The 11,110-nt window shown below is 36.2% G+C and overlaps 2 long non-coding RNA genes across 2 annotated transcripts in view; one reads left to right on the forward strand and one right to left on the reverse strand.

Annotated features, from left to right (window-relative positions):
* Positions 1–11,110, forward strand: part of LOC144288505 (uncharacterized) — a 683,266-nt gene that overhangs the window by 542,210 nt on the left and 129,946 nt on the right. The gene's annotated exons all lie outside the window — the stretch shown is intronic.
* LOC144288237 (uncharacterized) lies at positions 6,700–11,079 on the reverse strand. The gene is made up of 3 exons (XR_013356207.1): positions 10,984–11,079; positions 9,248–9,389; positions 6,700–6,841 (listed from the first exon to the last, which is right to left on the reverse strand). It is a non-coding gene; the product is annotated as an uncharacterized LOC144288237 (long non-coding RNA).

Here is an 11,110-nt window from a genome sequence, read left to right on the forward strand (position 1 = left end):
CAATGTATATTATCCAAACACAATGGAATTAAATTAGAATTCAGTAATAGGAATCGGGAAAATCCCCAAACATTTGGAAACCAAATAACACATTTCTACATAACACATGAGCCAAACAAGAAATCTAATGAGGAACTAAAGATTTTGATCTTAATGAAAATGAAAACGTAACACATTGATCTATAACATGAATGCAATCACAGTCAAAGTCCCAGTGGGGTTTGCTTGGTTTTTTTGTTTGCTTTTGTTTTCTGTTTTTCGTTTAGAAATTGAGAAGCTGATTCTAAAATTGATATAGAGATGTAAAGGATTTGGAATACCCAAAACAACTTTGAAAAAGAACAAAGTTGGAAGACTATATACTACGTGATCTCCAGACTTAAAAGGTACTGTACTCTACATCGTGCTATTGGCATGGAGATAGACAAAAAGATCAACAGAATAGAAGAAATTTCAAGCATAGACTCACACATATATAGACGATTGATTTTTGTCAATTGTGCAAAAGCAATTCAGTGAGGAATGGATGGTCTTTCCAACAAATGGTGCAGGAACAATTGGTTACCCGTGCAAAACATACAGACTTCGTGTTAAATTCACAAACACCCAGGTACAAGTAGGGAAAGGGTAAGAACTTTATGTTTAATCTTTTTCTTACTGGAAGACAGGGGAAATAAAGGCTTTATTAAAGCTTACTTTTATGAACTGGGGGCGGGGAGGATTACCACCTTTCATTAAGAAATTTGTATCTTTGGGGTTGAGTTACTCTGGGGTTAAGGCATTGTGATTCAGAGTCTAAACCATCAAAGTGGGTCTCCAAGAGCCTCAACATCTCTTCAACCAGAGGAACTTTTTTTTATATAATTTACACATTAGCCATCTTTTTAAAATTCCCCCTAACGAAAAATTTCTGCTACTAAAGAAATATTAGAAATCACTTCATTTGATCAAAACAATGCAAAATTAGGGTTTTCGTCTATAAATGTGAAACCAAGTTTTTTTCTGCTCGTTGTCTAGTGCTTACCGACACAGAGGTATACACCTCTTCCTGTGTTGCTGATAATGCCAGAAAACCACTCATTTGCAGATGGGTACATCTATCTGGAAACGATGACAATTATAGTTTCCTTTATTTTGCCTCACTTGACATTATTGTGACTCTCCGATACGGTTTAGTTGAACAGGGTCTCTATATGTAACTACATCGTGGTGACTTTATACGATACCAAATATACTTGCTGGTCATTTTTGGAAAAGCTTGAACAAATCTGACTCAAGAGCTCATGCATCCTCAGTGTTATTCCGTCTCTCCAGGGGTACAAAATCTCAGAGCTGTACGGACGTAAACTCTGCCTATCGTGAGGACTACCCTTTTGGAACTTGAACTGTCAAAAAACCATGGTTTGCAAACTTCTTCCTCTCTTGTCATTTCGTCCTTGCTTACTTGTTCTTTAAAGGCCCTGAGCACTCTACAATATATTCTTTCTGGAAATAACAATAGACAGCATGTCTGTGAGGATTAAGTCCAAGCTATGATTTGATGGTCCCTTGAAATTAAAATAAAATAAAATAAAATAAAATAAAATAAAATAAAATAAAAGCTATTCCCCACCTATATTACCAAAGCTTCCTTCTCAAGTTCAAAATGGAATCCATCCTGTTATAAAATACTTCAGTTTCATCTTTTATGGAACAAGCAACTTTGTGCAGCAAATGTAGATATTGCATAAAGGCACAATATTAAAACATGAGTAAAAAGGGGACCTACCTTGGTAAAATGTAGCTATCTTCCAAATTTCTAATTCAGATAATTAATTCCTAATAGCAACACAAGCCCTTCATCAGTTCAATCTGGCATCATGACAGCGTCAAAAATGTCAAAATAATTTAGTGTACAGATAACTGCATAACACACAAGACCGTGAGCCACTTGAGGGCAGAGACATTAAGCTTTTTCATCTTCTTATCTCAGCAATTGACATAATGTCAGGCACAAAGCATATAATACACTAATAGTTCTGTGAGTTATGCTCCTAAATAAGCTTCCAGGTTTTCATTTTGATTTGGCAAGCAAACACCTATATAAATTCCCATAATGCATGAGAATAAAATTTCCTAAAACATTAACGTTAAGATAAAAATGTGTGAAGTAGTGTCGCCTTGAATGAGATCTCATAACTTTTTGGATGTGAAGTCAAATATCTTCATAAGAGAAAATAGCGTATCCGCTAACACTGCAAGAATTGCAAATGATGGAGGGGAGAAAAAAGAAAAAAGCAAAAAACAAATGATGGAGGAAATTAATATTCACAGCAGCTCTCACATTATCACCACCCAAATGATGGTGAGCTTGAACTCCAGGGGGACCGTTGCAGTTTATCAGTGTTTATAAACCTAGTAACCTCTGGACTTTTAATACGTAAATATTTTTATTCTGTTTTTTTTTTTTTTTTTTTTTTTTTAAGGCCAGGACATTTCATTCAAATAAGCTGCAAAATGAAACAGGTCATTAGTTAAGGCATATGTTATATTCCTGAGGTAAAACAAATTGGGCTTTTGGATGTGGTGAGATAACTAATAACCTTAACATGCAGCAGAAAAAAAACGGGAGGGTATGGAGTGGAATGAAACAAAATGTTTCATTTCCACAATATTACATAATGCATCGGTGAGGTAACCTTTGGCTTGTAGGTTTGTGTTCCGGACTACGGAACAAAGTGCATTAGTGCCACCTCCTGGCAAGTAGAATGATCCCGAAGAGAAGGTTTAATTTTCTAGGAGGCCCCTTACTTGATAAGCAGTCCCTAGATGCTAAAATGGTAAGTGGAGAGGAGAAGAGAAGCCCGTAGGCTTCTCCTCCAGGGGTAATAATTACTATTTCTTAAATATAGCAAATATGAGGATTAAAACTGTCACCTACACAAAGCTATTTGTTTTTTACCTTTTAATACCTTACCTCGACCTACCTCATGAATCACTGTAGCTTTAACATTAAAAATATGGCCTAGACTTTATAGGGACATGTGCGAATTGTCCGAGATGATGACACTGACTTCCAGCCTGAAGCCAGTAGGACTCACCCCTCATGAAAGCCAATATTAGTTCTTAACCAGTGTCACATGTAAAAATATCTAAGATGGGAAGGAAAGGTTTTTTTTTTTTTTTTTTTTGGAAGGAAAGGTATTACTTAGAATCTTGTAGTGAGGGTCTCATGCTGCCATACATACGTTTTCTGTGCCCATTTTTTAAGGCGTTTTCCAATGAAAAAGAGACTTAATAGCTTCTTCAGAAACCTATTGTTTTGTGTCTAATTTCTATTAGAAAGCTTGTGCTCTAATTTAGCCCATTTCTTTACATTTTTAAGTCAAGGGAATTTTTAATTCAATGGAAACATGATACAGAAATGCATTGTATCAGGGCATTGGTAAGTGTCCAGGTGGCCCAGTTGGTTAAGCGTCTGCCTCTTGATTTTGGCTCAGATCATGACCTCAAGGTGGTGAGATAAAGCCCTGTGTCAGGCTCCACGCTCTGTGGGGAGCCTGCTGGAGATTCTCTCTCTCCCCGTCTCCCTCAGCCCTGCCCCTGCTCATGAGCTCTCCCTCAAATAAATAAATAAATCTTTTCTAAAAAGTTAAAAGCGAAATGCATTTTATCTTTCCATCCATCTTAAGTTGTGGGTGGTTTTTACTGCTCTGCCATAAAATTACTAATATTTTATAACCTTTTACAAGGAATCATACCAAATTGTGTAGTCAATAAAATACTGCTGCCTAAATAATTAATTAGAAATTCTGACATTTTGTTAAGTCAAGGACTAACCACCTTCAGTGAATGTAAGGTCCATGAAGGTAAAAAAAAAAAAAAAAAACACTTTTCTATTTGATTCAAGGATGTCTCTTCAGCATCTATATAATATATAGTGGATGTTCAGTGCACATTTATTGATTTTTTTTAATGAGAGAGTTCATTGGGCATAGGAATTTATTGGTATAAAATAAAAATTAATATGAAATTAAATCTGGGGTTTCATTTAAACCACTAGTTATTCCTTACGTCTCAGGGTATTTCAAATGGAATGTACACACATGCACAAATACATGCATACTCACAGTACATAAACTACATTAATTTACAAGGCTCTGTATTCGGCCCTCTTCTTTTCCTTGTCTGCCCACTTCCACTTAGAAATTTTATTTATCTTCAAGGTTTCAATTAGTTCCTCTATATGGATGACTCCAAAATCTTACAACCATATCCTCTCTTCAATGCTCTAGAATCAACCCACATTTCAAACTTTCTGCTAAATATATCTGCATACATACCTGGTATATCTGCTACATTAACTTGTTCTTTTTTATTTTTTTAAAGATTTTATTTATTTTTATGACAGAGAGAGGCGAGAGAGAGCCCAAGCGGAGGGAGCGGTAGAGGCAGAGGGAGAAGCAGGCTCCCCGTGAAGCAGGGAGCCCAAAGCGCGGGGCTCCCTCCCAGGACCCTGGGATCATGACCTGAGCTGAAGGCAGAGGCTTAACCGACTGAGCCACCCGGGTGCCCCTAACCTGTTCTATAAACACTTCAATCTAGCCATAAACAAACCTGAACATATGCCTGCCCCATGAATATTTTTTCTCCTTTTATTCCATATTTCTGTTAATATCAGACCATCCTCCCAGCATTTCAGACTTGAAATCCTAGGCAACCTCATGTGTGTCTCCCACATCAGGTATGCACACACGCTTGTGCACATACACACTCACACACCCCTCTCCACTTTTGCTGTCATGTGCCCAGTTGAAATCCTGATTAATTCTTACCTCGCCACAGTCAGTAATCAGCCTCATTCATGGCTTAGAAGCCTCTAGCCTCCCCTCACTGCATAACCTCCTAATTCGTGCTGTCATCTCAATCATCCTGAAGCAGCATTACCTCAGAGCATCTTAAGCAGAACACTGACTCAATATGTTAAGAGAATAAAAGTCTCTGGCCAAATAAGTTGGGGAAAACTGGATTTTTTTTTTTTTAGGAAGTAAAATTGATATATTTACTTTATAGCCTGAAAAATACTAATGCGAACGTGAGTTTCCAACAGGGGAAAATACCATGCACCTTTTCCCTCTCTTACTTGTGCTCTAATGTGTTTATGTGAGACCATCTCTTCAACTATTACTCTATAGAATATGCTTTGGAAAGTACTGCTGTGAACATCATCATGATAACTCCTCTCCTGTGCTCAGCAGTGGAATGGCAAAGAGAGCAGAGAGCACACTCCAGAGCTGGGCTATCCAGTCAGTAGACTATTTAAATTTAAAAAGTTAATCAGCATAAAATAAAATTTAAAATCCCAGTCACACTAGCCGCATTCCAAGTGCTCAGCGGCTGCAGAGGACTAGTGGCTACCATATTGGATAGCACTGCTCCAGAGTAAGACTAACTGGGTTCAATTGTTTGGTGGTTTAACCAGGGACAAGTTACTAACTTATGCAGGATTTCAATTTTCTCACTTATTGATGAGGAAAATGATAGGAATCTGCTGACAGGTTTGTGAGAATTAAATGAATTAATCCATGGCAAGTCTTCAGAACTGGAACTGGCACATAGTAATAACTCAGATAATGTGAAGTAGTATTATCCATCAGGATTATTTTGCACAGTGTAGCCCCACCCCTACTAAATGATGTACATAGACTGCTTACAACTGTATATTTTACCTTATTCACCATCTTTCTGTGGTCTAAATTTCAGTTTCAGTAGACATGTGAATATTAAGAAAATGTACTTTTCCATGAGAAAAAATGAAATATGTGATCAATGGAGTATTAAAATCCAACAAAACCGTAGGTATTAATATAAATATGTATTTTACTTAGAGAAATGTTAAACCTCTATCTGCAAATGATTGCTTTCTAGCTAATTTGGTTCTGATATAGAAACTAAATTAAAAGCAATATTCTTGCTTGAAAGAGATGATCAATGGTATTTTAAGATCGGGTGTCCTTTCTGCCTGCTTTGAATGCTGACGATCAAGTGACATAGGAAAAAGAACAGAACATATCCATCCTGAGTGAGCAGGGAATGTGATTTCATGAATGTAAAACACTTTTCAAGAAGTGAATGCAATAATTAAAAGTGCTGTGGACATGAATAACTTAGATAGCTCAGCAATCTTTATAGACACAATCTTTACATTAGAAAAGTCAAATGATATCTCCAATGGACCAGCAACTTTTTTTTTTTCATCGTTAGGCATAATGAATAGGAATTTTCAATCTCTTTGAGAATGTCAATTCAACATTTGTCACTAGAAAGAAATTCTCTGTTCCCAAGAGAATTCTAAAGCTTACTTGAGGGCAAAGACCCTCACCATGACTGACACATAGTAGGCGCTCAATCACTGATTACAAAGATGTTAACAATGATAATTCCTCATGTGGATACATTTTCACTGTTTACAGCAGTTTTTAAGTTTTTATTACTGGAGAGTTGAACCGTTTAAGACCATTTAAAGTTTTCATCAACGTGTGTGTTAAACTCAGAAGGGAAGTGGTAAATAAAATTGATTCAAGGTATATTCTTGACGTGGTATTACCAAAAACAAGACAGAAAAAGGTGCATTTATTTGAATTATTAAATAAGCTCAAAACCGAATTAATTTGGCAGGACCACAATTGAACTATTAATCATTTATTCCTTAATGCCAAATAACTTAACCAAAAACCATCCTTCATGTTTTCTCCTGTTCTGTCCAAACTTACTCTTCCAGGGCAAACTTCGGCTGGTTGTTAGAAACAAAACAACTGATGTTTTCATGTGTGGGGTTGAACTGTTTACCAAGTGTCTTGTCCTAAGGAAAATTGTAAAGTTAAACTGGCACCTTTCAAATTTCCTAATTCTAGTGGTCCTTCCCCATCAGAAATGACATCATAGTGAACGCAACCGAAATCTGTGTTCAAGTTAAAAATAAAAAGCATCTCATCTTTCACTGATTACTTCATATGGGAGTGAGCTAAATTCAAAAGCATTAGACAAAATATGTCTTTAGCTAATTTTAATTATTAGAGAAATAAAAGAGGAATGATGTAAATAGTATGCATAAGCGAAATATTAATTTGTCGTTTTAATATAAAAAGAACATTTGTTCAAATATTTGTGGTATATTTTAAGCATACAGAAAAGTAGAGAGAATAATACAAAACATTTGCTAATATATCTCTTCCTTGTCATATCTTAATATTTTTCCATATTTGCTCCAAGTCATTTTAAAATCATCTTTGGATAATACTCTACGGTCCTATTCCAATCATTCCTCCTCCCACATAAAAAAGTATAAATTTTTATTTATATTTTTATTATTCCAATGCATGCTTCCATACTTGACCAATTAAATATATGTATACGAAAATGTTTTGTTTATATTGCACGGACATACCTTAATTTATATTAATCGTTCTCTAGTTAATGGACATTGAGTTACTTTTCAGTTTTCAGCTACTACAAAATGCTGCACTGATTGGTTTTGAACATAAAGCCTTATTGATAATGGTAGCATTCCCTCTATGGAAACAGAATTTCTGGTCAATGAATATGCATTTCTTTAACTTTAACAGTATTTATGAATTGTTCTAAATGTTTGTACTAATATGGAGTTCCACTAGTAGTTTATAAAAGCTCCGATTGCTTCATTGGTATTTTCATACTTCTTAATTTATGACAAGTGAATGGTCATAAATTGCAATCTTAATTTTTAATTTGCATTTTCCAGATTGCTGGTGAGTTTAAGTATCATTTCGTATTTGTGGGTGGGACATTAAGTTGTCCTCTGTTATAAATCAACTCTTAGCATTTGGTGATTGGGTTATTGATTTCTAAGATTAAATATGTTCTGCATACTAATCCTAATTGGTTATATTATTTTCAAAAAAGTGCATTCAATCTTCCCTTTGTCTTTTCACTTTTTAATAGATTTTTTAAAGTACAGGGATTTTTTTTTTTAAGATTTTATTTATTTATCAATGAGAGACACAGAGAGAGAGAGAGAAAGGCAGAGAGAGAAGCAGGCTCCATGCAGGGAGCCCAACACGGGACTTGATCCCAGGTCTCCAGGATCACGCCCTGGGCCGAAGGCAGGCGCCAAACTGCCGAGCCACCCGGGGATCCCCTAAAGTACAGTTTTTAATCGTAACATTGCTAAATAATCTCTGAGGTGAGCTTTGTGTGTCTTCTTTAAGATATCCTTCACTTATCTCAAATACACAAACGTATTCTGCTATATTGTTCCCTAATAGTTTATTTTTTTATTTTCTTTTTGTTCCCTAATAGTTTGTAAGTAAACTACAGGTCTTGATTCTTCCTAAAATTTATTTTGGTATATATTTATGGTGTTGCATGGTCAGGTGTCAGGTATTCAATCTTTATCAGGGCCTACGTAAGAGGTTGTTTGCCCTGAAACAGACTTGCAGCCCTCCAAACCCTATAGGCCTACATGGTACACGTGTTCTTGTTTAGGTGCCTGGTCATGGTAGAGGAGGGACAAGGACGTATATCAGAATATATGACATGGTGTTTCATAGTACACGCATGCCCTTTACCCTGACCCCAACACCAGTCCATAATCACTGATTCCCCGGAGAAACGCTAGGGATGGGAGAGTGTCCTACCTATGAAGTACAGTATTGGAGGAAGGAAAAGCTAAAAATCAAGCTTAAAGAGACTGCCCTTCTAGCCTGCAGCATTCTCTTGAAACTTGGTTGGAAATAATATTAAATGAAAGACTGTATTCATCATAATCGAATAAGGACAAGAGCAGAACATGGAAAACAGAGATGCTCAGAGGGAAATATTGGTCATGTTAACCCATGCCAAAGAGCCCCCTTCCACGCCAAGTACCCCGTAGGCTGAGAGGGCTAACTTACTGTGGCCATTACGCACTTGGATCTTATAGATGATCCCCTTGTTCTGATTTCCTCCAGTCTGGGCGTACTAAAGGCAACTGTGTAGCCTGCTTACTGGGAGCGAACACACTGATGTGATTAACACAGATATCCATCCAACCCACATCCGCATTTTGGTTCTAACTGAACTAAATTGAAATCTTTATTTTCTACGTTAGGTTCTTCTGATATTGAACAATATGTCAGCTTCCTTAAATGTCAGTCAGTCCTCAGAACCCTTCTGAGATGGAATTTCTACCCCCTCAGTAGGCAAGAGTTCGTATCTGGGCAGTGAAGATGTCACAGGGTGATGCAACTACCTGGATTGGAGGGATGAAGAGCTAGGCTTCTCCAGACAAGACACGCCTCCGCCTCTCCGCAGCTGTTCTTCCTATGGTTTTCCAGTGTGTTCTCTTTAACCCGAAATGGCCTTTATTCAACCAGCCACAAAGCAAGTCTGCCCTTCAAGACACAGTTTAAAGATAAAGCTATTAAAAAACTAGCTTCTCATTCTCAAATTCAGAATTAAACACCTTGACTCAGCCTTGGCACGTTACGTACACGTTAATCTCTCCACTGTACTTGTAACTTGCTCGAGTTAAGAACTATACCATATTCCATGTCTTTGGTTCTAACCAAATCTTGAAGCGTGACTCATAGACTAGCAATTTCATAAATACATGTTGAATCAATTAGAAAAACTCAAGGTTCTCTACTGTGCCTTAATTCGTACAGCCTGTGGAAAAACTTGACATCAGGTATTTTCTTTTTCTATACTATACTTTGAGAGAGAGGAGCCTGAGTGGGTGAGAGGGGCAGAGGGAGAGGGAGAAGCAGGCTCCCCACTGAGCAGGGAGCCCCATGATATTGGGGTCCATCCCAGGACCCCAAGATCATGACCTGAGCGGCAGGCAGATACTTAACTGATTGAGCCACCCAGGCACCCTGGGCATTTTCTCTTCTACTATGAAGCATTCTTACCGAAGAAGAAATGAAGACACAATATAAAATAAGTAATAGTAATTAATAAAATAACCACAAATGTATAAAAAAGTTTGTATGTTCACAGATGTTCAGAAGAACAGTCTGTTTCTCTTCTGTTTTCTCTTAACATTGCAGCATGAACATTTTCCATTCCCATAAAAATCCTTTATAAATATATCTTAATATTTATTTTATCATATATGTATAATGTCCCATTATGTTGTCATACTCTGATTTACTTAGTATCATTCTAATATTAAACATTCAAGTTATTTCTACATTTTCATCATTTATAAATAATGCTGCAGTGAGTATCTTTTTCTGCATATTTCTTTACAATAAGGTTCCTTAGGATAAAGGGTAAGAATATTTAAGCAACATATACACATTTCCAAGCTGTTTTCTAAGTACCTTTGAGTGTTCCAATTTAAATTCTAGTCAGCAACACAGAGGAATCCATCTCTCCATGACCTCCTCAGTAATGAGTATGGAAGTTTTTAAGCCTTGTTTTTACTCAGATGAAAAGTGGTTTACTATTACTGCCATGTTTTTTTTTTCTTCTTTGATGACCTTTAAGGTTAAATCCTTTATATATTTATTGGTAATATTTATTTCAATTTTTATAATTTGTCTTTTCTTTGCCTTCACTCATCTTTCTGTGGTCCTTAGGTGTGACTCTTATTGATGTGTACGAATTTTACTATATATCAAGAATATTACCTTTCTGACACATGCAGGTTTTATAATTTCATGTGTTCAGATCTGTACCTTTCAGGATATACATTAGAGATTATATGTTTAGAAAATACTTATCTGGAGGCTAAACAAATCTTCATCTACACAGATTTTTAAATTGTATACATGTATGCGTTGATTCACCTGGCCTCTCGCGTGGAAGTAGGGTTCCAAATAATTGGCTAATATTTCCAATGTCATTTGGTTAACAATTTTTTTAAATCCCTTCTCTTCTTATATCATATATGAGACCTCCTCAATTCAATATTAATTTTATATACAAATCAGAGTCTGTTGCTGCATTATCTGTTTGGTTCTATTGTTTTTACTGTCTTACCAGTTCAACAGTTTTCATACTTTTGTCTTTGTCATCTATGTGTTGATATCTATTACAGCAAATTCCCTGTCATTGCATCTTAAAGGTTGAATATACAGATGGATAATGGTCAGAACATTCATGACAA

The sequence above is a fragment of the Canis aureus genome, chromosome 18 (genome assembly GCF_053574225.1).
Source record: "Canis aureus isolate CA01 chromosome 18, VMU_Caureus_v.1.0, whole genome shotgun sequence".
NCBI lineage: Eukaryota > Metazoa > Chordata > Mammalia > Carnivora > Canidae > Canis > Canis aureus.